The sequence below is a fragment of the Camelus dromedarius genome, chromosome 28, assembly GCF_036321535.1.
Source record: "Camelus dromedarius isolate mCamDro1 chromosome 28, mCamDro1.pat, whole genome shotgun sequence".
Lineage (NCBI taxonomy): Eukaryota > Metazoa > Chordata > Mammalia > Artiodactyla > Camelidae > Camelus > Camelus dromedarius.
Window position 1 is genome coordinate 6,095,025 of NC_087463.1, and position 15,138 is coordinate 6,110,162.

The 15,138-nt window shown below is 40.4% G+C and overlaps 1 protein-coding gene across 3 annotated transcripts in view; it reads left to right on the plus strand.

The window, feature by feature from the left end:
* The first annotated feature begins 431 nt into the window (after positions 1-431).
* ARK2N (arkadia (RNF111) N-terminal like PKA signaling regulator 2N) overlaps positions 432-15,138 on the plus strand; it is a 66,734-nt gene continuing 52,027 nt past the window's right edge. The window contains exon 1 of one of the 3 annotated variants that reach the window (XM_064480317.1): positions 432-452. The gene's annotated coding sequence lies outside the window, so the exon portion shown is untranslated. Of the gene's footprint in view, positions 453-760; positions 1,062-15,138 lie in introns of those variants that run through there. The other 2 variants (XM_064480318.1, XM_064480316.1) reach the window with 2 other exon arrangements.

Sequence of the window (15,138 nt, forward strand, 5' to 3'; positions counted from 1 at the left end):
TGAGTTGTTGAAGTTTGTTCTCAACACTTCTTTCTCCTTCTCAAGCCCTGTACCCAACAGGGGGCCCGCACCCACCTCACCCTTCTCCCAGGTCCCGCGTGGAGCACGTTCCCCCCAGTCTCAGACCTCGACAAAGGGCGTCGAAAACTCAGAGTGCGCTGGCGCAGATCAGGGGTGACTCTGCAGAGGTGGAATGCGGCGCGTCCGCAGCGCGCGTAGGGGCGGAGCGGGGTCTCACCAGCAGGTGGCGGTCTGTCTGCGAGGCCTGCAAGGTTCGTCCAGAAACTTGAACGGGATGTTGATGCCACCGGTTGAGAGGGGCACAATCGGGTGTTCCTGAGCCGAGCTGTCGGTATCCGCGGAAAAGCGGGGAGGGAAGGGAGTGGGCTCCCTGCTATAGTGACTCAAGGGTTTAGACGCCAGAAGCTTCATTCGGGAAGGCTTCGGGAGGGGTGAGCAGCGCACGGAAAAGGCAGCGCCGTCCTTTTCTTAGGGCACTGTCCTTAGCTTGTATTGATTGACTTTCTGACCCTTACGGAACGACGTTTCTAGGAGGGAGCTGCCTGATCAGATGCAGGGAGCGCGGGAACGAAGCCCGGGAAGCCGGTGCTCGCGCACCCTGCACTCTGCAGCGGGAGGAGCGCGGGTGGCCTCCCGCCAGGTGGCGCCGTCTGGCTTTTCCTCGGCCGCCCGCTCCGGTCCCTAGAGGCCCTCAGCTGCAGAGGCCGCTCTAGCCGACCAGAGCTGACTCTGTGGTTCCGGGCGGAAGTGAGGCGCCGAACGGAACGGCCTCTGGTGACATTTTCTCCGGTCGGCGCGGACGAGTGAGGGGACTTGGTGGTGGAGGCTGCGGAGGTGGCGAGATTCGCTTTGGCCCCGGCGGGGCCCGGACCGCGACCCTCTCTGCTCGCCTCCGGGGTTTGTGCTGAGGCGGAGGAGGCGGCGGTGGCCGTCGCATTCCGAGTCGCCGCGGCCCGCAGAGACCCGGCCCGGGGGTCGGTGCGTGCCCCGACGGGGCGCGCGGGGCGGGCGAGGAGGTGCGGGGCCGCCGCGGAGCGCAGGTGAGGCGGGAAGGGGCGCAGGGCCGCGGCCCGGCTACTGGTCGAGTCGCGGGACTCGGGCTGCGTCCCCGGAGGGGTCGGGGGTTGTCGGAAGGATGCGGGCTGCGGGCCGCGGGCGAGGCTCTGCGGCGTCCCGGCGCCTGGGTCGTGACGGGCCCGGCTGGCCGGCGCCGGGTGTCCTCGCCTGGACGTGGCGGGAGGCGCGGCCCGGGTGGGGGCCAGCGAGAGGGGCGGAACAGCCCGACCCTTTGCCGGCCCGCCCGTGACCCTCGCGTCCTCCTGGCCCGGCCGAGTTGGCCGACCGGCCGAGCCCCCCTCTTCTTCCCCGGCCAGGCGAAGCCCTTTCCCCTCGGCGGAGAGGAGGCCGGCGGTGCCGCAGCCCGTGGGCCGCGCGGGGGAGCGGTTTCGCGGCCCTGGAGTTGTCTTCACGCAACTTTCCGGCGCCCCGGGCCGCGGGGGAAGCGGCGGCGGCTCGGCCGGCTCCGCATGCGGGGTCTGGCGCCGACACCTGCCCGGATTCCCGACAGCCCGGGCGGCCGCCCCAGCACCGCGGCTGCCGAGGCCTAGGAGAAGGGAGAAGGGCTTTCTCCGGCTCGGCACCGCCTGCGTCTCGGCGCTTCCACCAATTTCAGTCCGCAGACGCCTCCGGTCAGTGGCACGGACGTGTCATTCTCCAAAACTGACCTCTTCTGGCGCATTTGTCAACTTTATTTAGAAAGCCGGCGAGGACATAAGCTGACGAGCCTCATGTTAAAGATCCTCGTCTTCTCTGACTCTTCCGTGGAGAGTTCTCCTCTTTTCGCCAGTAGCACTTCGTACTTTATTTCTTGTAGCACCGATCTGAGTGTATTGTTGGAACAGCAGCCCCCAACAGAACCTCACGTCATTCATTCTCCCCTTTAAACCGTCCTCTCCTGTGTCACGGAATAGATGTTCACAGACAGAAGGAATGAACGTCTGTGCTTGTTCTCCCAGATTGAACCGCTTGAGCAGTTTGTGCTGGATGTGGTGTTTCTTGCCTGAGCTTCTGCTTTCTGACTCCTGCCACCTAGGAGGCTGAAAAACCCAGATGATGCTTTGTCAAGGTTGGACCTCTTAACTACAAATACATCTGGCAGTTTTGCTAAGGCTGTTACTGTGTAGTGTCGTGGGGCACTTGCTAACAGCTTGAACTACTCCCTTCTGGAATACTTTTAAGGACGGAGGCTGTTAACTTCTCATGTGGTTTTGCTGACCCTGTCAGTCTGGATTCCTTCAGTGAGAGCATTGTTTTTTGGTTTAACTAGCATTTTTAGAGACCGACAATTGATAGTTATTAACTGATGTCCTGAGGAGTCACAATGCTGAGGTTTTCTAGTAAGAAGTGTAATACTTTGGGCCGAGTATTCTGGCCAATATAATGCCTAGTTGAGTGCTTTATGCACAGTAGGTGCTGAGTAAATATAAAATTATGACTTAAATTTGAATTTGGGAAACTAAGAAGGAATTTACTGCAATGACCTGTATGCTGCTGTAAGAAGAGCCTTAGTGAAACTTCATGCAGTTACATAAAATGAGAAATAAATGTCTAAATATTTTTAGACATTTCTAAATCAGATTCCTTCAGAGTGCTTTTCAGTACCATTGTAATCTTAAAACTTCAAACCATGTCCTTTTCATAATGTCAGCATAGATGTAAACTTCAAAATAGGTGACAAAATATGAAAGGAAGGGAGAAGCTTGAAGGTAATTGACTTATACCTGAAGTGTCAGCTAAATACGGTTTCCTAATGAAAAAAAATTTTTTTTTCTGATTTTTTTTTTGGTGAAAAATGGGATTGACTAGATTTTGGAACTGGAAACTTTCCCCATTGTTTCTTATTAAGTTCACAGTGTAGTTGTTACATTACTCAGTAGTTCAGTTTACATCACTGTTAAGTGCATTTATGAAAGAGTGTTATAATGCTTTGTCCTGTAGTCTTCATGATCAATCCAAGACCTATATATTAAAGAAAAATTTAGCTTTAGATTCTAATTTAATGCTATTCTGATAGAACTGAGTTTGTCCTTCAAATGTTCTATTTCATACTGGTACCTTAAGTTTCCTTAGTGTATGAATAGTAACTTCTGGGAGCTTGTGTAGTTACTCATTATTTGAGGCGTTGTTTTACTGAGATCTTCAATCTTATGATTTTGTTCTGATGTGAGCATGAATAGAGCTAATGTATGGGTGATTAGAATGTTTTGTTTCTTCCCTTTTAAAGTTTGGAACTGGCATATGTTTATGCTAGAGACTCAGACGCTACGTTTGTAACTTTGGTAAATCATCTTAGACCTTTCTAATTTTCCTGCAGGTAACTAGGGACATGAAAACCATGTGTTTTCGTGTTTACTGAATTGACGGTACTTGAGAAAACCTGTGAAGGATGGAAAATGCTGCACTGTTAACATATTTTCTTTTGAACCATACTAATTTTGGTATTCTGTATTATTTTCAAAAAGAGTGTGGGGCCAAATAAAATTTCTTGGATAATTAAGAAGTAAAAACGAAATAGACGTATTGATAACTGAGTAGAAAGCTATGAGACTATAGAAGGGGGAAGAGCTGCTGGGAAAACAGGACAAAACATTCAGGTGGAACCTCTTTATTTTCACAGCACTGGTTGTTGATTGCTTACTGCGTTTCGGTGGTGCTCTCGTTGCTGGTGCTGTAGTGATGAATGAGACTCAGGTCTTGATGCTAAAGAACTGATGCATTTAAACCTGAGGTTTGAGATGTATTTTCAGGTGAGCATTCGAGGCTAGAGAACAGCCTAAGTGAAGTCATGAGTATCAGTGATCTTGAACAGTTAAGTGTGGCCAGTGCCTTGAGTTTACAGAGGGATAGATGTAAACTCTCTGGGTTAGATGAAGGTACAGCCAGGGTGTAAAGGTACCCTGGTCTGATAATGAGTTATTAATTTTCTCCTTTAAGGGGGAAAAACTCAGATGGAATACGAAGGATGAGATAGGCATTCCTTGAAAGATTTTTCTTTATCCTTAAGTTCACTGAGTAGAAATTTTATTGGTTTTATTTATTTATTATGGGTTGATTCTTGATCAGCAGACTAATTTGATAGTTGTTTTTCTTTAGTTGTCAAATTCCAGTCTTAACATTAATTTCAATTGGTGTCATAACTTTTCTAAATACTTTGAGCCTTTATCTTTAATTTTACCTACTTTCCTTACTCTTTCAGAACTCATATGATTGAACTTAAGGAAATAACATTCTCTGCTTTCGTGTGGCAGCTTCTCAGAAGAAGTGGATTGATGTTCAGTCAGTTTTCACCCACAGCCTACAGGTCCTTGTGAAAAAAGGAAGGAGCAGGGTGAAACTAAAATTATCTTGCTTGTTTTATCCTCTTATATTGCTGAACTGCTAGGGGAGGAAGTGTTGTATGTAGTGGACATAGTTATAACGTGTTAGTAGCAGTAATAGTAAAAGTGGTTTAAAAATACTGTAACGTAACCAGTGTGACTCAGATTTGAGGGTTGTCTTATTTAGGATTTGTGGCTTTAATTGACAGTGTTTTAAGTTTTGGTTCTATTCCCTTTCATGTCTTTACTCAAAATTAGGGACCTCAGTTTCTGTTACTTTGTAGCCAGTAGATACATGGTGTAAGTCGTATGTTACTAATTTGACTTGGGTTTGAAAACTACCTGGATGCGTATTTTCTAGTTAAGTGAAGATTAATCAAAAGTCGAAATCTATCCACAGAATTTAATTCGTATGTGGGAGTAGTAATACCTGGTTAATTAAAGACCCATTTATTGAGCACTCAGGTGCCAGGTGGGGACAGGTACAAAGATGAAAGAAATTTCTGCTCCAGGAACTCAAATCTAGGGAACCAGATGATTTCTGAGTTTCTTTTCTGCTCTAAAATGTGGAGAAGAAAAGTAGGCCATAGGAGAAAAAGTATAAGTGTTGTGAAACAGCTGTAGTATGGAGTTAGTCTTTTTATAAAATCATTTAAAATAAGGTATTGGAAAATAGCATTTTTTCCCCCTTAAATGGGTCTCTAAGCTTAAAAGAAAATGATTGGAGACTTGACTGTTCTTTTTTACTGCCAGTCTGCCTGGGATTAAGCCCATGTGTTAGTAAATTAGTTCTGATTGTTGTTCCGAGAACAACAAAATTAAATGTGTTAAAATGTACTTACAGCAGCCGTTCCCAAGAATGTGGATAAACTAGGATTGTGTTAAGGTAGGTATCTTAGAGATGTAAGTTTTCACAGGCATGGTTAACGTTAGGGAAACCAGACACTGACCAAAGAGATCAATAGAATTTATTTTTTACTGAGTTGTCGGGTTTAAAAAAAAATAACTTTTGATGTCCAGAGTCAGCATTTTGTTAGGTGTCTTATAATTAGAGAAGGGTATTGTTGGGGATAGGGAAGTTGGGTGTGGACTAAAGCTCTAGGAAAACAGGACTGTTTTCCTTTCTGTATTACGAACAAAAACCTCATGTGGTTAGGATTTTAAGCAGTATCCTGCCTGCCTTAGTTTTTAAACCCAGCATAGAAGCATAGTTTATTCTTAAATCAACTTTTTTTCATCAAGGGTTTCCCATTATTTGTCTCCACTGCAATCCACTAAACAATTTGCTGTGAGCCTGAGTGTGTGTATGGTGGATAGTTTTTTGGCAGTATTTATTTTGGGGACCTCAGGTCCCTGCATGTGGTGACCCATTTTATGTGTACTATCTAAAGAGGGAGATAGAAAATGGCCAGGGCAGAAATCTTGGGGGAAATCTAGAACCTGTGTTTTTAATTATGCTTGATTTACACTGGTGCTTTTGAGCACTTGGAGGGTCTCTCATTAGCCACTGTGCGTTCTTTGCCTTTGGTAACTTCCTGGGCTTCTTGCTTGATGCTAGTTTACTCACAGCCCTGGTCTGGTGCTGGGCCCCATACATGTCAGTGGTGGTAGTATCTGCAGCATGAAGAGATTTGAGCAGCCATTGTCACTCTTGACCTATTTATAGAGCTTGTATCAGTGGAGAAGAGGTTGGCTGGCAAGGAGGCAAAGCTGCTCTCTTCCCGTGGTTGCAATCTCACAGTTTATATTTCAGTTCCGGGTAGGCCAAGTCCATTCAACTGCATTCATTTTTAGTGTTCCCTCTCTGTACTCCAGCCTTGTAACACTCCAGTTTCTTAGTCAACTTCACTCTTGAAGGAAAAAAGTCAAATAATTATCACACTGAAATGTAATTAGTAATAATTCCTTAATATCATATGATACTCAATGTTCAGATTTCTCCTGTCTTGTAAGTGTGTTTTTACAGTTATTCAGAGCAAGGGCCAAATAAGGTCTGTGCGTTGTTTTGTAATCTGTAAGTTCCCCCTCCATTTCTTTTTCCTGACAGATTACTTGTTGAAGAAACAATTTTCCCATGGTTTGAAATTCTGTTCCTGTAGTAGTGTACCTCTGTCTCCTGTGTTTCTTGTTAATTGATATTAGGTATTAGAGACTTGATCAGGTTTGATTTCTCATTCTTTTTTTTTCTCTTTGAGGGGCAAAAGTACTTTGTAGGTGATGCTGAGTACTTGGATCAGGAGGCGCATGATTGGTTCTCTGTGATGTTAGCAGCCGCTGATGCTCCCTGCCTAATTCCATTAATTAATTACTCATAGTTCCTCACTCTGAATATCTTTAATCATTCCCATCCTGAGTCTTTTATACTATATCTGGTTTATAGTTATAGCCTCTTCAGCCTCTTCCTTTTCAGAGCTAAGGGAAGGGATGAGTTGCTGTGGATAAAAGGGCTATTTCCATTATATTGTAATTCTGTAGACATTTTTATTTCAATCTGAATATTTGGTTCTTGCACTGTCCACATTATCCATACCAGAACTTCTCAGTGGAAATGTTTACCCCAAATCCTGACAAATAATCAAAAGAAGTCCTTTGAAAGCAAAATTTATTTTGAGATATTGGTGCTTATTTACAGTAAGAATACTGTTGTCATTAAAGTATGTTAGTTTTTATGTATACAGATTAGGAAAGAGGTTAATTTTTCTATTTCAAAAAATTTGGGAACATTGCTGTTATAGATGTAATAGAATCTTCCTAGAACTGAACATCTGGGGAGAGCGGGCTTCATTTTGATTTTTAGTGAGATTCTCCTTTTTACCTCACTGGTTATGTGACTTATGATATTTCGTTTCTTCGTGTCTGGTTTTTGCATCTTTATAAATACACGGTCACTTTATATACATATTCTAAATGTAAGGAAGTAGCTTTACTAGGCTATTAGCATTTGTGTCAGTTTTGTCTTACTGGTTTTTTTTGGGGGGGGGTGGGGAGTAGGTAATTAGGCTTATTTATTTGTTTTTAGAGGAGGCATTGGGGATTGAACCCAGGACCTTATGCATGCTAAGCATGGGCTCTACCACTTGAACTGTACCCTCCCCCGCCTTATGTTTTTATTTGGAAAGATAAAAGGGAAGTTGCTCTATTGGAAATCATACTGATTCTATGTAATGGGATATATTTTTATATACAAGTCACTGGTCCTGTTAAGCAAAAACTGTTTCATTAGTGGTCTTGCTGATTTTCCAAAATGATTCAGTTCATCAATTCAGCAAATATTTATTAAATACTGTGTGTTAGGAACGGTGAGTGAACTGAAGATGATTAACATAGTCCCTGTCTTCAAAGGAGATTGTAATTTAATGGGGCAGAGGAGGGTAAGTAAAAACATTTATACAAATAAGTTGTTTCTTTTAAATTACTTTCCTCATTATGTGTTATTTCCCTCCTTCCTCATGTATAAGATTAACTCTTAATTTTTTTGGCTTACATTTTCTCAGTCATTGTGTGGGTGGGTGGAGGAGGTGTTGCTTTAAAAATCACCCTTCCAGCAGTGGATTTGTGTGCAACAGTCAGAAAAATTACGTAGTAATTGTTAGGTGCTAATTTTTTTTGATGATTACTACTATTGTGATTCTCTCCTACCATTAGAATTAGATTGTCACAATGTCTGTTCCGGTATCCAACTTGCCTAACACTGCAGAGTCACTTTAGGAGTCTTTCTCTGCCAGTTGCCCACACCAGCAAGAAGTGGGCACACAAAATACTGTTGGAAAGTGCTGCTTCATTCTAGTTACATCTTCACAGGTTGCAGTTTGTCTGTTGGTCCCCTGTCTTGTCTTGTCCCCCTGTTCTTGTTTATATTTAAAAAACAAAACCGAGCAAAACTGCAAAATACCTTGGGCTTTTTTTTTTTCCTTTTCCCAAGTTTCTAGGTGTAGAGTAGGCAAAGTTTGATGACCTAAGAGAGTGGTTTTAAAGACCTACAAATGTCACGGATTTTGGTTTCTTTAACCTTGGTCCCGATTACATATTAGGGAAGTTATTACTACTTAAAAAAATGAGTTAGCAAAACACAAGCTATAATCTGTTTCATATTATAACTGTTTCAGAGGCAGGAACTTCTACTATTTTAGAGTTAGCTTCATTCTTATGGTGGTCTTGTGACTTTTTTTTTTTTTAAGTCTCATCCATACAAGAAAGCAGTGTTTTAACAAAAATATAGAAACTTACAGTTGCTTTGATTTTTAGTGCTAGGAGAGGGCATCATTTTTGAATTACAAATTTAGTAATAAACTTGCATAGTTGAATATTTAAATTGTAAGGGAGCTAATGATTTTTGGATTTTAAGCTAAGCCCATTTTTTTAAACTTTAGAAGTTTTGTTTAGACTAGACTACTGTGAGGCTATTAAACGACAACTCCTTTACTTAATAACTTCTTCTTATCCCTCCCTTATACGGTGTAGATTTTTCTTTTATTGATTAACCATTTGGCATTCCTTGGGCATAATGTTAAGTAAGTGCAGTATGGAAAACTATCCCATTTTCTTCGTATATAAAGATACCAAAGAAATGGCAGTTGTGTGGTTTCTATAAAATGAATCAAAACAATGAGTGTTTTGTTTTTAGGGAAAATTATCAAAGGAGCAGTCTTGTGTGCCTTTTTAAGTGTAAAATGTAAATATGCTTTGACTTACACAAAAGATGTATTCTTGTATATTTATGGGTAAAACCAAATAACGAAGTGCTTAGTATTTCTTATTTAAACATTTCTAGCTTGTACTAATTGAGCCATAGATCTGAGCAAGGATATGGCATGCATTTGCATATTCTGTGGCTGCTGTATTGAAAAATAATTCATTTCTAAAGCCTGGTATCATTATGCATATCTAAAGGGCATGTGTTATGCTAATAATGCATCTGTAGTTAAAGTTAGTGCTGAAGGAAAGAGTAACTGCACTTGTAGAGTTTGTCCTTAAAAATTCTAAGATTTGGATGTTATTAACAAATATGTGAGATTTTAAAATGTCAACTTGATTTAAAAATTAAGATGTCCTTAAAATTCTATTTTAATAAAACATTTTATCTTAAATGATATGGGACTTCTTATCCACAGGGCCTAGCAAAATGTCTTCTGCTTAATAAATACTGATTATATGTTCAATAGCTATTATGTGTCTACTGTGTGTTGGGTATTTTTCTAGGTACTGCAGATATGGTAATCAGTGAGTCAGAGTCCCTGCCCTTTTGTGTCATATTCTATGAAGCAGACAGACAATAAACTAGACACATAAATCAGCAAGGTAATTTTAGGTACTTTAAAAAAAATAGAGAATGGGGAATGGGTGAGAGTATGCATTTAATACATTTAGGGAAGGCCTTTTTAATGTGAATTTGAATTGAGACCTGAAATGTGTAAGAGCCAACACCAAAAAAGATCGGGATGAATGCTTTCCTGGCAGTGTGAACAGCAAATGCAAAATCCCCTGAATCACAGATCTTGGCCTGAAGAATTTGCAGCCTAATGAGACAAAATGATTCTGAGGTGAGAATTGAGCAACACCTATCTTGTAGGCCTCAAAGCAAATTCAAATTTTATTTTAATTGTAAGGAAATGTGTATAAAGAAATTGTAGTTTAAAAAAAAAGAACGAAAGGAAACTAACTATGGGTCTAAGCAAGGAGCAGTCTAGTTTACCTTCTTCATTGTAAAGTGAAGATGTACCTTGATTTACACAGGACATATGTTCTTGTGTATTTGTGGATAAGACCGAATTTTAGCACCAGATTCTCCACGAATGTGCATTGCTATGGGGCGACAGAAGTGTCTATGAATGGTTTAGCACCAAAAACAATTTTAAATATCAAACTTCAAATATATTAGAAAAACTTGATTGAAAGGGCTCTGTATTAAAACCTTATCTTTTAAATATATAATCTAAATTATCTTTTGTAAAGATCCAGATGTTCAGAACTTTAATTTTGGTGAAAGGAGGCTGCTTGTGTAGCATGATCTAGTCTTAGGTTAAGAAGAAGGTTGGAAGTTCAGAAACTGTTCTAAATATATCTGTTTAAATGTATCTAAATATAACTTGGCCATCGACCTACATATTCTTTTCTTAGAAATGAGGATTATACATTTCAGGTTAACTATGAGCAATAATTAATAAAAATAATTAAAATGTTCTGAAAACCTAAATAGAATTGTTTAGATAGTTGTCAGAGTGGGTAGACCACTTACTCTGTTTATCTTTTCAAATTACAACTTTTATGAAAGTCTACAAATAGGCAATAAAACATTTATCAATTTCTTTTTTAAAATCGTTAGTGACTGAAACACTGTTTTAGTGGGTTTTACAAATGAAATTGCCTGTATCTTTAAAAAATATCCCTTGAAGCTTTTTGGAAACATTGAGGTCCCAGCTAGTTCATGGTTGCGTGTTTATGCTGGTTGAGTGTCTATGCTGGTTGAGTGTCTAAAATTGACCAGCAGCACCACTAGGAGGCGCTAGTTTTCCGATACTGACAAGCAAAGGCCAGGGTGGTGCAGATTTGTTCTCATGTTGCCTTTTCCATGAAGTCTCCAGGTAGAGCTGTTAACTGCAGCGGTTTTCTATATGTTGGGACCCTAGCTCCTATGAACATGTTTATGCAGGTGACAGATATGTGTATGTGTGTGTGTATGTATATGTGGTACCACATGCATTTTTTAAAAAGCAAAAATGAGATTTAAAAGGCTCATTTAACTGTGATAAATCCAGTGTGCAGCTGGCCTTGTTCTATCTAGGAGCTCATTTGATATCTTGGTACTGGGTATCATCTCTCTTTGTATAGTGGCTCTTTACTTTTCTTGTAGGCTTTATTTTCAGCCAGGCTTCTCACGAGGACAGAGTTGCCCGCTCCCCATCCCACCCCCGGCCCCAACCTCCCCACCCCCCCAGAAGCTCCAAGCTAACAATTTTTTTCGGCATTACAGAAAAACTAGTAGATTTTTATTTTTAGAGTACTTTTACGTTTGCAGAAAAATTCAGCAGAAGGCATAGAGAATTCCTTTATGCTCCCTCCTCAGTTTTCCCTGTTATTTTTTCCTTTTTTAGATTTTTTTTTTTGAGGGGAAAGGTAATTAGGTTTATTTATTTATTACATTTTTTTAAATAGAGGTACCGGGGATTGAACCCATGCACTGTACCACTGAGCTATACGCTCCTCTCTTCTATTACAACATCTTGCATTAGTTTGTTACATTTGTTATAATTATTGAGCTCATATTGATACATTATCAAAGTTCAAGTTTATTATTAAGGTTCACTCTTTGTGTTGAAAAATAGTGATACTCTGTTGAATAACAGTTCTGTGGAGTTTGACAAATGCCTAATGCCTGTGTATCATTACAGTATCTAACAGAATAGTTTCATTGCTCTAAAGATCTCCACCTGTTCATTCCTCCCCCTTCTCTGCTACCCTCTGGCAACTTGATTTTTTCTTAAACAGAGTCTTTAGTTATTTATTTCAGTTTTAGATTCACAATAAAATTGAATGGACAGTACAGATTTTTCATACACTCCCTGCCCCACATATACATAGCCTCCCCTGTTATCAACATCCCTCACCAATGTGATACATTTGTTACGACTGAGGAACCTACATTTGACACATCATTATCATGGAGTCCGTACTTAACATTAGGGTCACCCTTGGTGTTGCACAGTGTTTGGATTTTGACAAATTTGTAATGACATGTATCCACCATCACAGTTTCATTGCCTTAAAAATCCTCTCTGCTCTGCCTGTCTCTCTCTCTAGCCCAAACCCTGATGTTTTTACTATCTCTCCATAGTTTTGCCTTTTCCGGAATGGCGTGTAGTTGGAATTATACGCTATGTATCCTTTCCAGATGGGCTTCTTTTACTTAGTAATATGCATTTGAGTTTCTCCAGTGTCTTTTAATGGCTTGAGGGCTCATTTCTTTTTAGTGCTTTGAATAATGCTCCATTGTCCAAATGTAATAGTTTATCCACTCACCTAATAAAGGACATCTTGCTTGCTTCTAATTTTTGGCAGCATACCCTTCAGCATTTTTGACTGATAATCACAGAATTAAAAGTAGGAATTATAGCAGAATAGCAGAAGCACCCTTTTTCTTGACTTTATTACTATCTTTGATAGCAAATATGTTGAGCAGCTCATTATATTAAGGTATAGTAAAATTGGACTCTGGGGTTGCTTTTGTTAAAATCCTGACTCCAGTATTGAATCTGCTGAGTTTGTACAAATTCCCTAACTTTGTTCTTGTCTGCAAAATGGGATAATAGTACAGTTGACCCTTGAACAACACAAGTTTGGACTGCATGGGTCCACTTTGGAGGATTTTTTTTCAGTAGTAAATACTGCAGTACTATGTGAGCTGTGGATATGGGGGACCCGTGGATATGGGGGACCCAAGGATATAGAGGAAAGGAGTATAGGGAAGGCTGACTATATTGTATAATTATATGTGGGTTTTTGACTGTGAAGAGGGTCAGCACCGCACCCTGTTGCTTTCAAGGGTCAACTGTATTTATCTAATGGAGTTGCTAGGGCTGGGTTATGCATTTAAGTGCTTGGGCTGATTTTAGAAATTAGACAGTGCTTGATTTTAAAAGTTATTGCATATAAACATACACATACACATACATACATACATATATACAAGCATACATACACATGCACACACACACGGATATATTGTGTCTTTGACCATCAAACAATCTGATCCAGTCAAGCCAAGGCCTGAATTATTTGCAGTTAAGTCTAAGATTAGTACTAAAATACCTCTAAAACAGCTGCTCTGCTTTCCTAAAGACACACAGGTATGTCCTGAGAAGTATCTAAGTAGTGTGCTTGAGCAATACATTGCATGTCTATAATGCTTTAGACTTTTTAAAGCATTCTTTAAACATTGTTTCATGTATTCATGTCTGTTTCCCTTAACAACCATTAGAGTCTGCATCCTTAAGCCCTACTTTTTTTTTTTAATTTTACAGGTTAGCAACTAAAAAAAGATACTTATCCTAATTTATACAGTGAATAGCAGAATTAGGATTAGAACCCAAGTTTCTTAGATTTCTTTTCTTTACTTTGCTGCCTTTCTTTTTCGTCTGTCATAACTTTTAAGTATGATGGGAGTAAGCTACAGAGAGACAGAAGTAGAGAAAATGGTACTGATTCTCAAAGATTTGAATTTTTTAAATTCATGATTTTATTTGGTTAATAAATAAATGCCAAGGACATGCCTAGGAATGCCAAGGACACTTTAATATTATTGGTAGGAAAATCCATCCCCAACCTCTCCTGAGTTTTAGATCTAAATATTAATATCGTAGTGCTTCCTCGTCATTTATTGGGATGTCTCAAAGGCACTTTAAACTCCCCACGCCTAATAACAAACTCTTGATGTCCCTTCCCCCTCTCCATTCACTGCACAGGTCTTTCATGTTCCCTTAGTGATTGGTTCTGCCATCAGTGTAGTTCCAGAATCCAGACACCAAAGACTTGTCCTTGATACTTGCCTTTCTCTCCTCCCATGTTTGCTCTATGATCTCTCAGATCTGTCCATATCTCTCTTGCCGCTATCGTCAGTCTAGAGCTACTGTAATTTTTTGCCTTGCCTTTGAATTGTTCTATGACATTTACCCTTGTCCCCTTTTCCATCCAGTCTCTACTCTGCAGCCAGAGTGGTCTTTTTGAAGTACAAATCTGCTCAAATCTGTGTCGCCCTCCTGATACAGTGTTTCCTATTTACTCCTTTGGAAACCTTCCTAGATCTCCTAGGCTAATGTTACATTCCTCTTCTTTTTCTCCTTCCATGGTGCCAACGTACCTTCTCACTGCTGGATTTACCACAGAATAAATTTAATATTTATTTGTGTGATTATTCAGTTATCTCTTCCTTTGACTCTGAGTTCCACTAGGAATGTACTGTACATTTCCCAGTTCCTGGTGTGGTAGCTGATAACTAAGCATTGACCCTCTTTAAAGTTGCCTTTTTGTCTGAATAGAAAGCCATTTTTAGTTCAGAGTATTGTTTTGTGTAAGAGACAAAGTTGAAATTCATAAATTATCTAGTACTGTGGCTTCTACATGTGGAGATTCAGAGTAAGTTAACTGGTTCATATAGATCATACTAGAGGCATTAGCTGCTTGTATTTCTTACAGTTCTAGGCTGGTGATATGACATTAACAGATGCGGGAGTGCTAGCAATTAGAATGCCCCATTTTATTTGACTGTAGAGCAAAATCTTGCCTAGAAGCAGTTTTACTTAATTGTCTGTGCTTGTGTCAACTTGTGGTTTTAACGGAAAAGTGCCTGTAGCAACAGTAAACTTGTAATAGCAAATGACTTCACTTTGCATTTGTCATATCAGGAAGGACAGTACAGTGTCAATTTATTCATTTTTGTGTCATTATCATGGTGTTATAGGATGGTTAATGATGGTTGTTCACAAGGGGTAAAATTGAAAGCCATAAAAGGCAAGCCTTTCTTATGTTGGGTGCTTAATGATTTTATACACTGCTCTGTCAAAATCCTCAGGAGGATTTCCTGCAGTGGTCTTAGTTAAGACCGCATTAATCATGTTCCTTTCTTACAACTCTAAGTCTTTTGGAAGTTACTAAACATCCAAGAATACATTGCAAGAAGGAAAACTTTCTTCTGTGGGTGTGTTTTATGGATATCTTTATGTATTTTTTTCTCCAAGGATATTTTCTT